The sequence below is a fragment of the Sipha flava genome, unplaced genomic scaffold, assembly GCF_003268045.1.
Source record: "Sipha flava isolate LNK unplaced genomic scaffold, YSA_version1 99_pilon_pilon, whole genome shotgun sequence".
Classification (NCBI taxonomy): Eukaryota; Metazoa; Arthropoda; class Insecta; order Hemiptera; family Aphididae; genus Sipha; species Sipha flava.
The window spans coordinates 538604-551475 of NW_020273635.1; the positions used below are offsets into that span (position 1 = coordinate 538604).

The 12872-nt window shown below is 25.2% G+C and overlaps 1 protein-coding gene across 1 annotated transcript in view; it reads right to left on the reverse strand.

The window, feature by feature from the left end:
- LOC112693762 overlaps positions 1-12872 on the reverse strand; it is a 70639-nt gene that overhangs the window by 19598 nt on the left and 38169 nt on the right. The window lies entirely within an intron of this gene.

Here is a 12872-nt window from a genome sequence, read left to right on the forward strand (position 1 = left end):
TATTTTAAGTATCATTAAAAAATATTATGATTACATAATAATTACATAAATAGTTTTTATAAAGCTGTAATATTTTTATAAACCATGGGGTAATACATTAAATACAAAATATTCTATAAAATACGGATAGTTTAACCCATACCAATTTAAATTCAAGTTATAACTAATAAGTAGTGCCTACTATAATTGAGAATTATACAGATTTAAAGTATATGAGTGATATAAATGTTATACAATAAGGGTATAAAATCTTAGAATCTTAGAAAAATATTAGGATTAATTAAAATGTCAGTATAGTTATAATAAAAATATGAATAATTATAAAAGACACTCGGCCATTAAGAATTTATTTTATGACACATTATATAGGTAATATTCATGTATATTTTAATAGAACAACGCATTTAATCTAAATGGAAAGAACAATAAAAATATTAAAAATCGCTCTGTTTGTAAATATTATATTTTTTACTTAGAGGCTAAGCGAATGTTTCAGTAGATATGGAATAAGATTCCATAGGGATGGTAGCAAATAATGATAATAAAAGTTGTGATGTCTCAGTTGTAAAGAAAAAATAAATCATAATCATAATTATAATACATAATAAATAAATAAAATAAGAATAGTAATGATTTATGACAAGTTATAAATTATACGTGATCATTCTGGTCTTATTTATTATGTAATCGAAACTTAGTGAAGCTGAAAGCAGCGCAGAATACCACCACAAACTGTTTGATGTTCACCGTGTAAAATAATAAAATAATAAAACAAAATTTCCAGACCATAAATAATTAAAAATATTAAAGGCACATATATAATATATATTTTACCCGAGTACGATCAAACTACGTCATACACGAAGATACTACAATGAAATACTAAATAATACTGGGTTATTAACTAATTGAAAAATCATATAATTTTAATACTTGTATATAGATAAGTACAATATACACATTTTTTAAAAGTAATTTAATTTAGTAAAGAAATAACTTATTTAGCTATGATTTATGATGAAATTGAATGAGGAAATTATCGGTTATATTGTTTTAATTGGTTAATTGGTTCATATGTATTCAGAACATATACGAGACAAATTTCTGTACAAATATTTTATAGTTTACAAGTTCATATAAAATATAATATTTATATTTTTTATCAGTATACGGCATACGGATAAACGTATAATGTAGATATTATACATTCATAATAATTTTTCCACTTTAGCAATAGCAGCAGTGATTTAAGCAATTTTTAATGTGAATTCTTTGTCAACCATAAATTTGGGTTGCATAATTTCGAAAACATCGCCGCCACCGCTGTTGTTTAGCGGAAAAACTGCAGAACGTTTGGCAAGTACCATAGGTGTAAGCGCTATTTATCCATACCACAATGAGGTCGGATTACCGAGTAGAATATCAGTTGTAGTCTCATTAAACACTGTGTTACTTTGCAAAAACAATGAAAATATAAATACAAAAATAAAATAAAAGTTGCCAAATGTTTGTAATCATATACAGTATAATATACAATAGATATACAGTGTACAGGTATATATAATATAGTATATAGGTATTTTAGTAAAAATATATTTTTAATATTAAAATGTGGATGTGAAGGCGGGGGGAGGGGGAAAGAAATATAGCACCATCGTTCTTAAGCGGGCTTTTATTTGCCTTTCACATAGAGTTAAGTCGAATATGTCACTGATATACGTTCATAAGAGGTATATAATTCATTCCAAAGGGATATGATTTATAAAGAGAACTGAAATTATATCAATGCTCCGTTAAATAAAAACAATAATAAGTCATATACTAGGAGGCGGCGACGCGGTAGTGTTTGTCGAACGCGGATCGGACATGAAACGAACGCGTTTACAATAATAATAATAATAATAATAATAATAGCATATAAATAAATGAACACGTAACCGTTGTGCCGCCAACGAGAGTTTTGAATGTATGTCCAATATAACAGCTGTGGTCGCGTGTGCTCTGTTCGACGATAACAATGAGTACGGATTACTATTCGGAGTCCCAGGGAAGAACTATTCATTTATTTTAATTTCGAGCTCCATTTTGCCGTGCCGTGGTGCAGTACCTACATGTACATAGCACGATATAACTGCCTGCGGCCGAGTAGGCAAGTGTACGGGTGGATGGGTGGATGGGCGGAGAATTGCGATGGATTCAGTTGGCGAAGGTATACGGAGAGGAATAATAAATGAAAAAAATAAAGGAAGAAAAAAAGCGATCCGATTAAAATAAGAGCTAATTTAACAGCGGTTTAATTTTACCGTACAAATTATAATTAATTAAAACGTCTGAGAGCACATTGAATCGCGCTGAATCTGCGTGACATATATATATATATTTGAGTATATATACACATATATTATTATTGTTGTTTTAAAACAGCGACGGCACTAACTCCTATCACATCAGCTATTTCATATTATTGAGTTAAGAGTATATCCACAAGTTATGATCGCACGTACATTGTTTCAGGTTTTTAAAATGGATCGGGTAAAACGATTTTCGAGTCGATCGATGTATTATTTTTTGGCATAATGTAAAACTGCCAAAGCATAAAATATTTCTGAAATCAATAATTTTCATACGTTTGGATCGCAAAATGTTGAAATTCAATATACAACCAATTTAGTAAGAATACGTATACATTTTAGGTGTATGTGGTCTTTATCCAGGCGAAAATGTGTCATCAAATAATATTAATTGAAAATGAATAGCTGCAACATTTTTAATTCATTAAAAATGTTATTCAATACCATAAACAAACATTAATGTCGCTATATAAAATTGAATATTTATTGAGCATAAAATATTAAAGAATTTGCGAATAATTATATAAAGTTTTAAGTGATAAACAATGAATAGTACCAATTAATTAATTCGTATGATTTTATTTCATACTAAGTGTATTATCAAGACTTATATAATATCATACATTTATAATAAATTTTTTGTCTATTTTATAATTATAGTTTTAGTTTTTACATGTATACATTGTTAGTTATAATATACATATATATACATTTTTATATCAAAGATCGTACCTACATAATGATGTGCCTGACACGAGTAAAAAAAAAAATAAAATAAAAATAATCAATAGTAAGACAAATAGTAATTATAGAACCTAAAGATGTAAAATTATAAAAATATTATAGTTAAACTTTTCTAAATAAAGATTGACAAAACAACATTAATTCTTACTTAAAAAAATATTTAATTATTTATTTATACTTACTATATTTATTTAAACTTTAAATGTAATAACAGTAATGCCTAGTTTAAAAAAAAAAAAAGATTTTTTCCATATACAGGGTTTTTGGGCATAGTTGAATTAATCATATTTTTTTTTTTTTTTTTGGTCTGAAATAATAAATATCTCAAAATCAAAAAGTATGAAATCTCAATCAATTCATTTGAGAACACCGATTGGTTCAAATATGTTTTCTCAGGAAGGATTATTATATGCATAGTATACGAATATACTCGTATTACACCTATTCACAACTTTACTTTAAAATCAGAAGTTTCCAATAATCTCTGTTTCTTAAACTTGTTTATTATAAATTAATATTTTTACATTGTACGTGTACAAATACTTGATAAATTATACTTAATAAATAAAATCTTAATTTTTTAACTTTAAAATAAAAAATATGAAAATGGAAAAGACATATATAAATAATACGAAGGTAATATATAGGAGACCAAAAAGTTTAAAATATTAAGTCTTTTTAGATAATTTATGACATTTTATTTTATATATGATAAATATCTTCAGAGGGGAAAAATAATAATATTTAATATGCTTTTTTTCTCTAAAAGCGTAAATTTTTATTTTGATACCTACATAAAAAAAAAGTTAGATTATTATAAAAATATTTTGGAATGAGACAAACATTATAATAAAGAATAAAATTGAAAATAAAAATATTAAAAATATATTACTGAAACATATGTAAAAAAAAACCATGCTTAAGTACAGTAATCTATCACAGTAAAAAAAAAAAATATTTTCTACAATAATCCTACAATTAATTTTGTCTGTACTCTATGCTCAATGGGCGTTAATAAAAATAAATAAATATATTATAAATTATTACAAATTTACAATTATACTATACAATTATACATAGCAAATAAGAATAATACTTTTAGTTACAATTGAAAGGAACCAAGTATTTTCGATTACAATAATTACATAATTATTATGTAAAATTAATGACTTACTTTGTAAAGGCATTTTTACATCCCTAAACTTTTGATAGAATTTTCGTAAAAACTTAATATTTTATTAGCCAATTCCTATTAATACTGTTATTATCGAGTGTACGTTTTTTATCTAAATAAGATTCCACGCAAATAATTTAAAGCATAATGTATAATATATAATTATAAGAATATAATATAAAAGTAAAGTGCAGATAATGCATCGTAATCGTATACATAATACACTAAATTGGTTTTGAAATAAGCCAATTCAAACAACTTTTATACCACACTACTATTATTCTTATGATTATAAATAAATCATTTAACAAAAAAAAAAAAAAAAATCAATTTTATCAACAAAAGAATAATTAAATATATATATTTTTTTTTTTTTTTATAAAAAGAGAGTATTTACTTAATAATAATTATTTCAAAAGTGGTTTAAAAAATTATTTATACTAGACTACTTGATTACCTAAATGTTATAGATATAATACCTAAATTTCAATTTGGGTTTAGATCAAACGACTCAACGGTCCAACAACTTTTACGTATAACTGAACACATTAACAAAGGTTTTGAAAAACACTATCATACTGGAGCTGTATTTATTGACATATCAAAGGCATTTGATATAGTTTAGCATGACGACCTATTGTTCAAATTAAAATATTTAAATACTCCTACCTACTTATTCAATATTATTAAATTGTTTCTATTAAACAGGTATTTTTCTGTAAAAATAAAGAATAAAACCTCTGAACTTAAGCATATATATGCTGGTGTATTCCAGAGCTCCAAACTTGGTCCCATAATATTCAACATCTACGTATATGATATCCCCTAGTAACCTCGAACGAATATAGCCCTCTTTGCAGACGACACAACAATTTTCATTGAATCACACAATATCGAAGCGATAACCACAAACCTGCAAAACCATGTTGATACACTATCTTACTGGTGTAAAAAATGGCGGATTCAAATAAATGCATCAAAAAGCACAGGCGTTATATTCAGTCTTTGTCGTTACCACCCCCCTGCGTAATTAATATTTAACAACGAAAATATACCATAGAACTCGTCAGTAAAATACCTCGGCAGCTTGACACTAAATAAACGACTTACATGGCAGTCCTATATTCCATCCAAGCTTCAACAAGCATACTAGCGTCTTTCTATGTTATACCCTGTTCTCAATAAAAAATCTTCAATACAAAAAAATGTTGTATTCTTATATACAAACAAATTCTACGTCCACTACTAACCTACGCTTGTCTAGTATGGGGGAAATGTACGACCTCTCCCCACTTCAAAAATGTTCAAATTTTTATAACCAAGTATATATTACGTATACGTATAATAACAAATGCTCCTTGATTTATATGGAACAAAAACCTTCACAAAGACTTTAAAATCTAAGAAATTATAGACCATATAAAAACCTTATCCAAAAACTTCCATAGATCTACATAGATAACTGCTCAACTCATATGGCTCACTCTATTATGAACTCAACATACATCAGCCTTAACGCAGACCAAAACGTGAACGTCCGCATGACCTTCTCAGCTAACACAACGCACAATATTCTGTTGACTGTCATAAAATTTAAATTATTATCATTGTAATATTCTCATTATTATTATTATTTTTATAATCATGTTTACATAGTTAAAAATGTACAATTGTAATATATAGTATGTAGATGTCGATAGCCACGGCTAGGAACATCTTATTCTCTTAATGAAAAAAAAAAAAACAATAATAATTACAATAAGTACATATTTGTATAGTTCATGTATAGATTATATATAATATATTTTTCATTTTCTCTATTATTCACTAAAATTTAAGTTAAAGAAGAAAAAATAAACGAAGAACTGATTTAATCCATCTACGAATTATTTATTAAAATATAAATGACGAGCAATAAATAAAAATTTGACTTAACTATGCAAACAAATCTCGAGCGTAAAAATCTCACGACCATTTTATAAAATCCCCAAAAATTTCTAATGGAATCTGATAATTGCTATTAATTGATTAAAACTATTAAAGGTGACATAAGACACTAAATAGGTTGTCGAAAATGTTCATTTTGTAAACAATGTTACAAATTTTTTATTTTCTATACCTTCAATATCATTAAGAAGTCTAATATTTTTATTTTTAGATTTTTTTCTCAATATTTTCTTTTTAATAAGTTCGAAAATTCTTTGAAGCTTATTTTTTTATCATATACAATTATGAAACAATGATAAAAAACTTACAATGATTGATAAAAAGTTTTTCATTCTTTAATTTAAATAATTCTTCAGCTTTAATATAAATATAAAATAGCTGAGGATGAACAGTAGTAAATTCACTATTTTTCTAAATTATATAAATATATTATATAAGAGTTAAAAATATTGGCATAAAAATTTTAGCTGAATGAGTTTGAACATTATTCCGTTTATTTTACTACAAAATCGAGAACAATAGATGCTTTAATGAGATATATCATTATATTTTATTAATAGTAACATCATATTTTTAAAATCATAATTTTAATATCTAGATTAGACAAAATAATTACGATGTGTTGATATACACATATTGTTTAAATATAATTAAACAATATTGTATGTGAGAAAAAAGTTCAGAATTTTTAAAATGAAAATGAAAAAAAATATAGAAGTAATAAATTTAATTTCAAGTTTATTAAATTTAAAATGAGATTATTTCCTTCAAGGCAATACCAAAATTACACCAATACGAAAGCATTCAGTAATATAGTACACATTGTATCAATTTAAAATTGGAATAATTTTAAAAAGACCGAGTAATTATTTAAAACAAAAAAATAATTTAAATGTATGTACTCATTGTGATTTTATTATATTTTTAAGGTTTTAAATCAGTACATTAATGAGAGGAACGAGTGTAATTTAAAGCTAAAATACAATAACCATTAACATAAATAAATGAAATAAAAGCGGTTGATTTCATGTCAGCAAAAATATAAGCATAATAATGCATTTTATGCGTAATCATGTTCATCATCAAATCTGATTGAAGGTATATGCATGAACAAATTAATAAATAACACGAATAATGTAATTCCTTTATAGTGCATACAAATAATAAATTATATTTATACACAAATGTAAGTGATTATTTTATTATTGATTAAATATTTTTTAATTATTTTTAAATTGAATCAATCATAGGATTAATTATACAAATAATTTAAAATGTATAATTTTATTAAGATGAAAAAGCAGTTGCAATAAATTACATAGGAAAGGAAAATGAGTTTATTCGAAAGGGTAAAAAATATAAGGATTTTGTGTTTTGAAAGTACACAGGTATTTTTGGATTATTAATTCCACAGGAGTGGTATGGGATTTACAGGCCCTGTGGTTCACATAACATGACACTCCTTCCTGGACTGTGATATATATTATACACATAATGATATCGGTAGGTAAGGTATTGCCGAAGGTGACACGGTGGCACAAAAATAAATAGCAATCATCCCTCAACATAAAGAATACAAATTAGACTGGTGTAGACGAGTAGGTACACGATCAAGCATAGATGGTTTAGTCGGACATGGAGATTCGCGACCAATAATAATCACGACCACGGTATTAATTTATTAAAGATTTTTTTTTTCAATTTCATAATATGCCTTTTGATAATACAACAAAAATTAATAATCAATTTACAATGTTTTTACCATCTCAATACGACGTATAAAACTGAGGAAAACCGTATATTATACAAATAAATATACCCGTCTTCTAAACGAGTTATTAACTTCGACCGTCAGAGGGTGCGAATAGGGTTGAAGGGCAAAGGCAGAAATCGAAACAAGTGTAAATATTGACGGTTTGGCGCCTATATAAGATAGCTGACTACGCGCTAAATCGTATCGTATAAGATATATATATATATATATTATATGTATATGAGAATAAAATCTTTAGCGTTTTGCTTCGTGCGACGGCCGCCCGCCACTATGTACACGCGGAGTGTGACTACATATATCACTTTTCCACCTCTACGAGAGTGCTGTACAAACATGACACGCGCTCCATATTATATAGGCTATAGCCGTGGCATTTCCGCACAGCTTCTCTTCGTAAGACTAAATAATATTACGTTCCTCTCTAGAAAACAGCATTCATTTTATATTGTTATTTATTCCATCCTACTCGCCACATCGGGTCAAAAATGCCGCTATGATAGACACGTCATGACGTATAGGATTACATAAGAGGTATATTAAAATATTTTATTTATAATTGTTATTACATTATGGGTATAATATGCAGTATACATACTATAAGACACCATTTATTATATTCCGAATATTGTCTGTTTCGACAGAGATATACAAGTTTATTGGAACTACTCTCATTGGAAAATATTAATTGAATAACCGTTCATTATTCATTAAATAAAATAATAACGGCGTTTGAAAAGATATAAAACTTAAAAGCCTTCCGACGTTTTTTAATGAGGCTTGTGTCTTCACCACAATACGAATTAAACCCGGTTTCTTTTAAAAAACGAGTAGTTTCTTCTTTAGAAGTGTATAATATACGTATAGAAATTTGTACATAGGTGTATATATAATATATATTATATATATATATATATATAGGTATAACTTAATACCTAAGTAACTATAAAAGCAGAGATGCGCATATTATATAACTCTTTTAAAAAAATCGCAATCCCGCAAAGTTAAGTCAACGAAGTATTGTTTTTTATTATTGCATACTTTTTTTTAAGTTAAGCTTTTCAATTTTTTCCGTTATTATATCAAGTTTTTTATTGGCTTTACTTTTACCGGTGCGTGGATCTAATAAAATGATCCTATTTCACGGGTCATTTCCTAGACATACACTATATCTTAATCAATGTTTATTGTTATCTGTTTAAAATAAATAAACTAAATACATGCATCTCCATCACCACTACATCAGCAAATAATATATAATTATTATTTACATTAAAATATAAAGGTAGTAATTCCATAAGAAATTAATTTTAAAAAGTTATCACAAAAGTAAGTTTGAATAACATTTGAGAAACAGGTTTTTTTTTAATAGTTAATTTTCTTTAAATGTATGCAATACAGTAATTTTTATCTATTTAATGAGTAATAAGTATTAATTAAAAAACAAAAACATATATTTTTTTATTTAACATTGATCAGTTCAAAATACCAAAAATCTAACTAATAAAAAGTTAGCTTATATAAATATATTTATACTAGTTTATATTATATTATTATCTATTTTAATCTGGAAACTTAATAGAAAAAACTACAAATAAATGTTTCTCTATTCGTCAATAACTAAATTATGCCAGTAAAGATATTTATATAAGCGATTTTTCACTTACTTTTTTATAAGGATTTCAATAGGTCTTATATATTTAAAAATAAATACGGACTTCCGATTTAACTCAAAAATATACTATTTCCAATTCTATATACATATAGGTAAATTGTAATTTTTAAATAGTTCCGTCTCGGCCATTCGTCAATAAATTAACAACTACAAATATTTAATACATCACAATGCTTATTTTTTTTATAAAATATAATTTATTCGACGTTCATATCTTATAGAATTAAATAAGTTCAAATATACCTTAAATCAATTTAATTTTAAATACAAATATTATTTTAATTATAACTATTTAACTACAATATGAGAGTGAAAGTTTCCTCCAACAATATTCATAATTAAATTAGTTTAGTTTGATGTACCTACACTTTTAATAGCAAATATCAAAATTCATTGAAATTTGTTATGTGAAAAAAAAGAAATATGAACAGTTTAAACCAGAATTGTTTAACCTGCGACTACCAGTTTATATTACATGCATCAGATCCATTTCTAACCCATTAATCCATAACTTGAATTATTAATAATTATATAAGAAAACCTAACTATACTAATTATGAAAATATTTTTATAAATATTACTAAATTAAATAATGTGTTCGATCATCAAATTATTAAATAAAATGTGTTATTATAAAATGTATCCATCTAGAATCATCGGTTTTTTTTATTTGTGTTCATTTATATGTTTCATTTATGATCTTATAGAAAATTACAACAATATTACTTTCTAATAATGGGACCCAGGTATTTAAAAAAAGTGGATACCATGAGTTTAAACTGTTTATAATGTATAAGAATATATCCAGTATTTTGCAAAATGCCTAGGCATTATATAAAATGCCAAAAATCTCTCAGCAATATACATAATACGATATTTGCCTAGGTATTATGTATAATGCCAATCGTGGAGTAGGCAATATGAAAAAACTAACAATTGGGCATCGCCTATTACCAACGACATTACTTATCGTTTATCATAAATATGCATTTACGATTTAACGCAATAAAAAATTAATATTCTTTTACTACTCTAATAATAATTCTCAAATACAATATTGAACGTACTAATAATTTTATTTTAAAATCGATATTTTTCTGTCATCATTTTCGTGTCTCGTTTTGGAGTTGCAACTATGCATACGATTTATATAAAGTCAAATTTTATAACAAACTACAACTTTTTTTTTTTTGGCCACTAATAATAGTTTTTTATATAATAAACAGTATAATGAATTGATAAAAATTCAATCCATAAAAATTGGCTAAGGATTTTTAAAATGTTTTTGTAAGTTCAAGTTTCAAAATAAAAAGTATATTTGCCTTAAAAATAACATTTTGTGCATTTTAAAATGTTACTTTTTTACAACATGTTATAAAAAGTAAATAGTTACAGTAAAATATTTATATGATAGTAATAATATAATAATAGATAAAAATTAAATTTTGTCTGTAATATGAGTAATAATGTATAATAATTATAAGAATCTTAATGTAATATAACATATAATAAAATGTTTTGTACTTTGCCTAAAAAAAAATTAGCATTTTGCATAATGCTTAGGCATTTTGCAAAATACCTGAATTATCCATATTGAAGGTAACATATATATTCATTATATTTACTTGCAAATATTGTTATTAATTGAGTATACGAGTATTGAATTAAATTACTATTGATTTCATATGTCATTAATCATCTTCATAAAATATCTATAAATAGTATGTATAAATATTAAATGAATGCTACTAAAAATTTCCTAATTAAACATTTTGAGTAGTAAAAACTATTTAGAAACAATATTTCACTAACAAATTATTCTTTTTTTTTGTATTACAACGTAGTATAATTAAAATGGTTGGTACGTTAAGACCAAATTATCTTTTGACCCATTCACAGGAACATGATAACGTTAGGAAGTCAAAGAATGAGATATAAATGGAGATATATTACTTTAAATTATGATTCCAAAACGACAAATAAAAATTGTGGGCGTAAAACAACTTACGGATCATTGAACAAAATGTTACTATTCTTCTGTTACCGATAAAAACACATACACACATGCACAATATACAAAACTATTATTTGTATCTTATCTTTTGTCGGCCATTGAACAAATATAACGTTGGACAGAAGAAATAAGAAGATAACCAACTATAAAAAAAAATGCTGGACCTACTTTATACTCAACATATTTTTTCGTATAAATAGTTAGATTGAAATAACTTCTCTAGACATAAAATTACTCAACTCAAGAATTTGTAATAAACTAATAAATATTTTAAAACAAATATTAAAAAAAATAATACAGTAATTATAACAAAAACAGTAAATTCGAAAAATTAACCAAAATTTTAAATTTTAATAACAATTAAATTATTTAAATTAGGTAAATTACAAGATATTTTAATACTAAAAACTTTTTTGTGAATAAATATAACAACTTGATAACATGATAATGGTTAAAAATTTAAAACTATTTAGAATTTTTTAAAACCTATTATTTCAACCATATTATACAATTTTTTTTTTTATAGAAAACTTAAATATGAAACCAACAATATAAACTATTTAATAATATTAACATAATATAATATATGCTCTGACAGATTCTGACACTATATGCATAATTTATGTGATATAAAATCAACCAATAGTCTCGATTGTCGGCCTTTATAGATAAACTATTTTCACAGTAGATGTTGGTAAATATTTAAGAGACATTAGTTTCTCGAATGTTACATAAATGTTTGGTCGCTCTATTTTTAGTACTGTATAATTGTGTTAATAAGCTAGGTATTCTAACGTCATTGTAATACCCAGACCCCATTGTAGATAGTAATAAATAACACAGTTTATTTTTATCGTTTTGTGGATCCTCTCAGCCTATATATAATTGGATATACGAATATTTAATATATTTATGGAATAATGTTTTATTTTTTCATCCTTTTTTGGCACTCTTTTAACAAAATAAAAAACGAAATTTATCTGAATACATCATTAAGTAGTAATATAACAACATACATATAATAGTAGCTGACCCGGCACACGTTGTTTTGCCAAAAAAATTTTTTTAAAAATTAAATGGACCCGGCGAACTTAACGCATTCAGATAAACTTTAGAGTGATAATGAAACATATAGTTCAAGAATTTATTTATTGATTTATTTGAATTGAAACAGAAATAAGTCGAGTGCAATATGA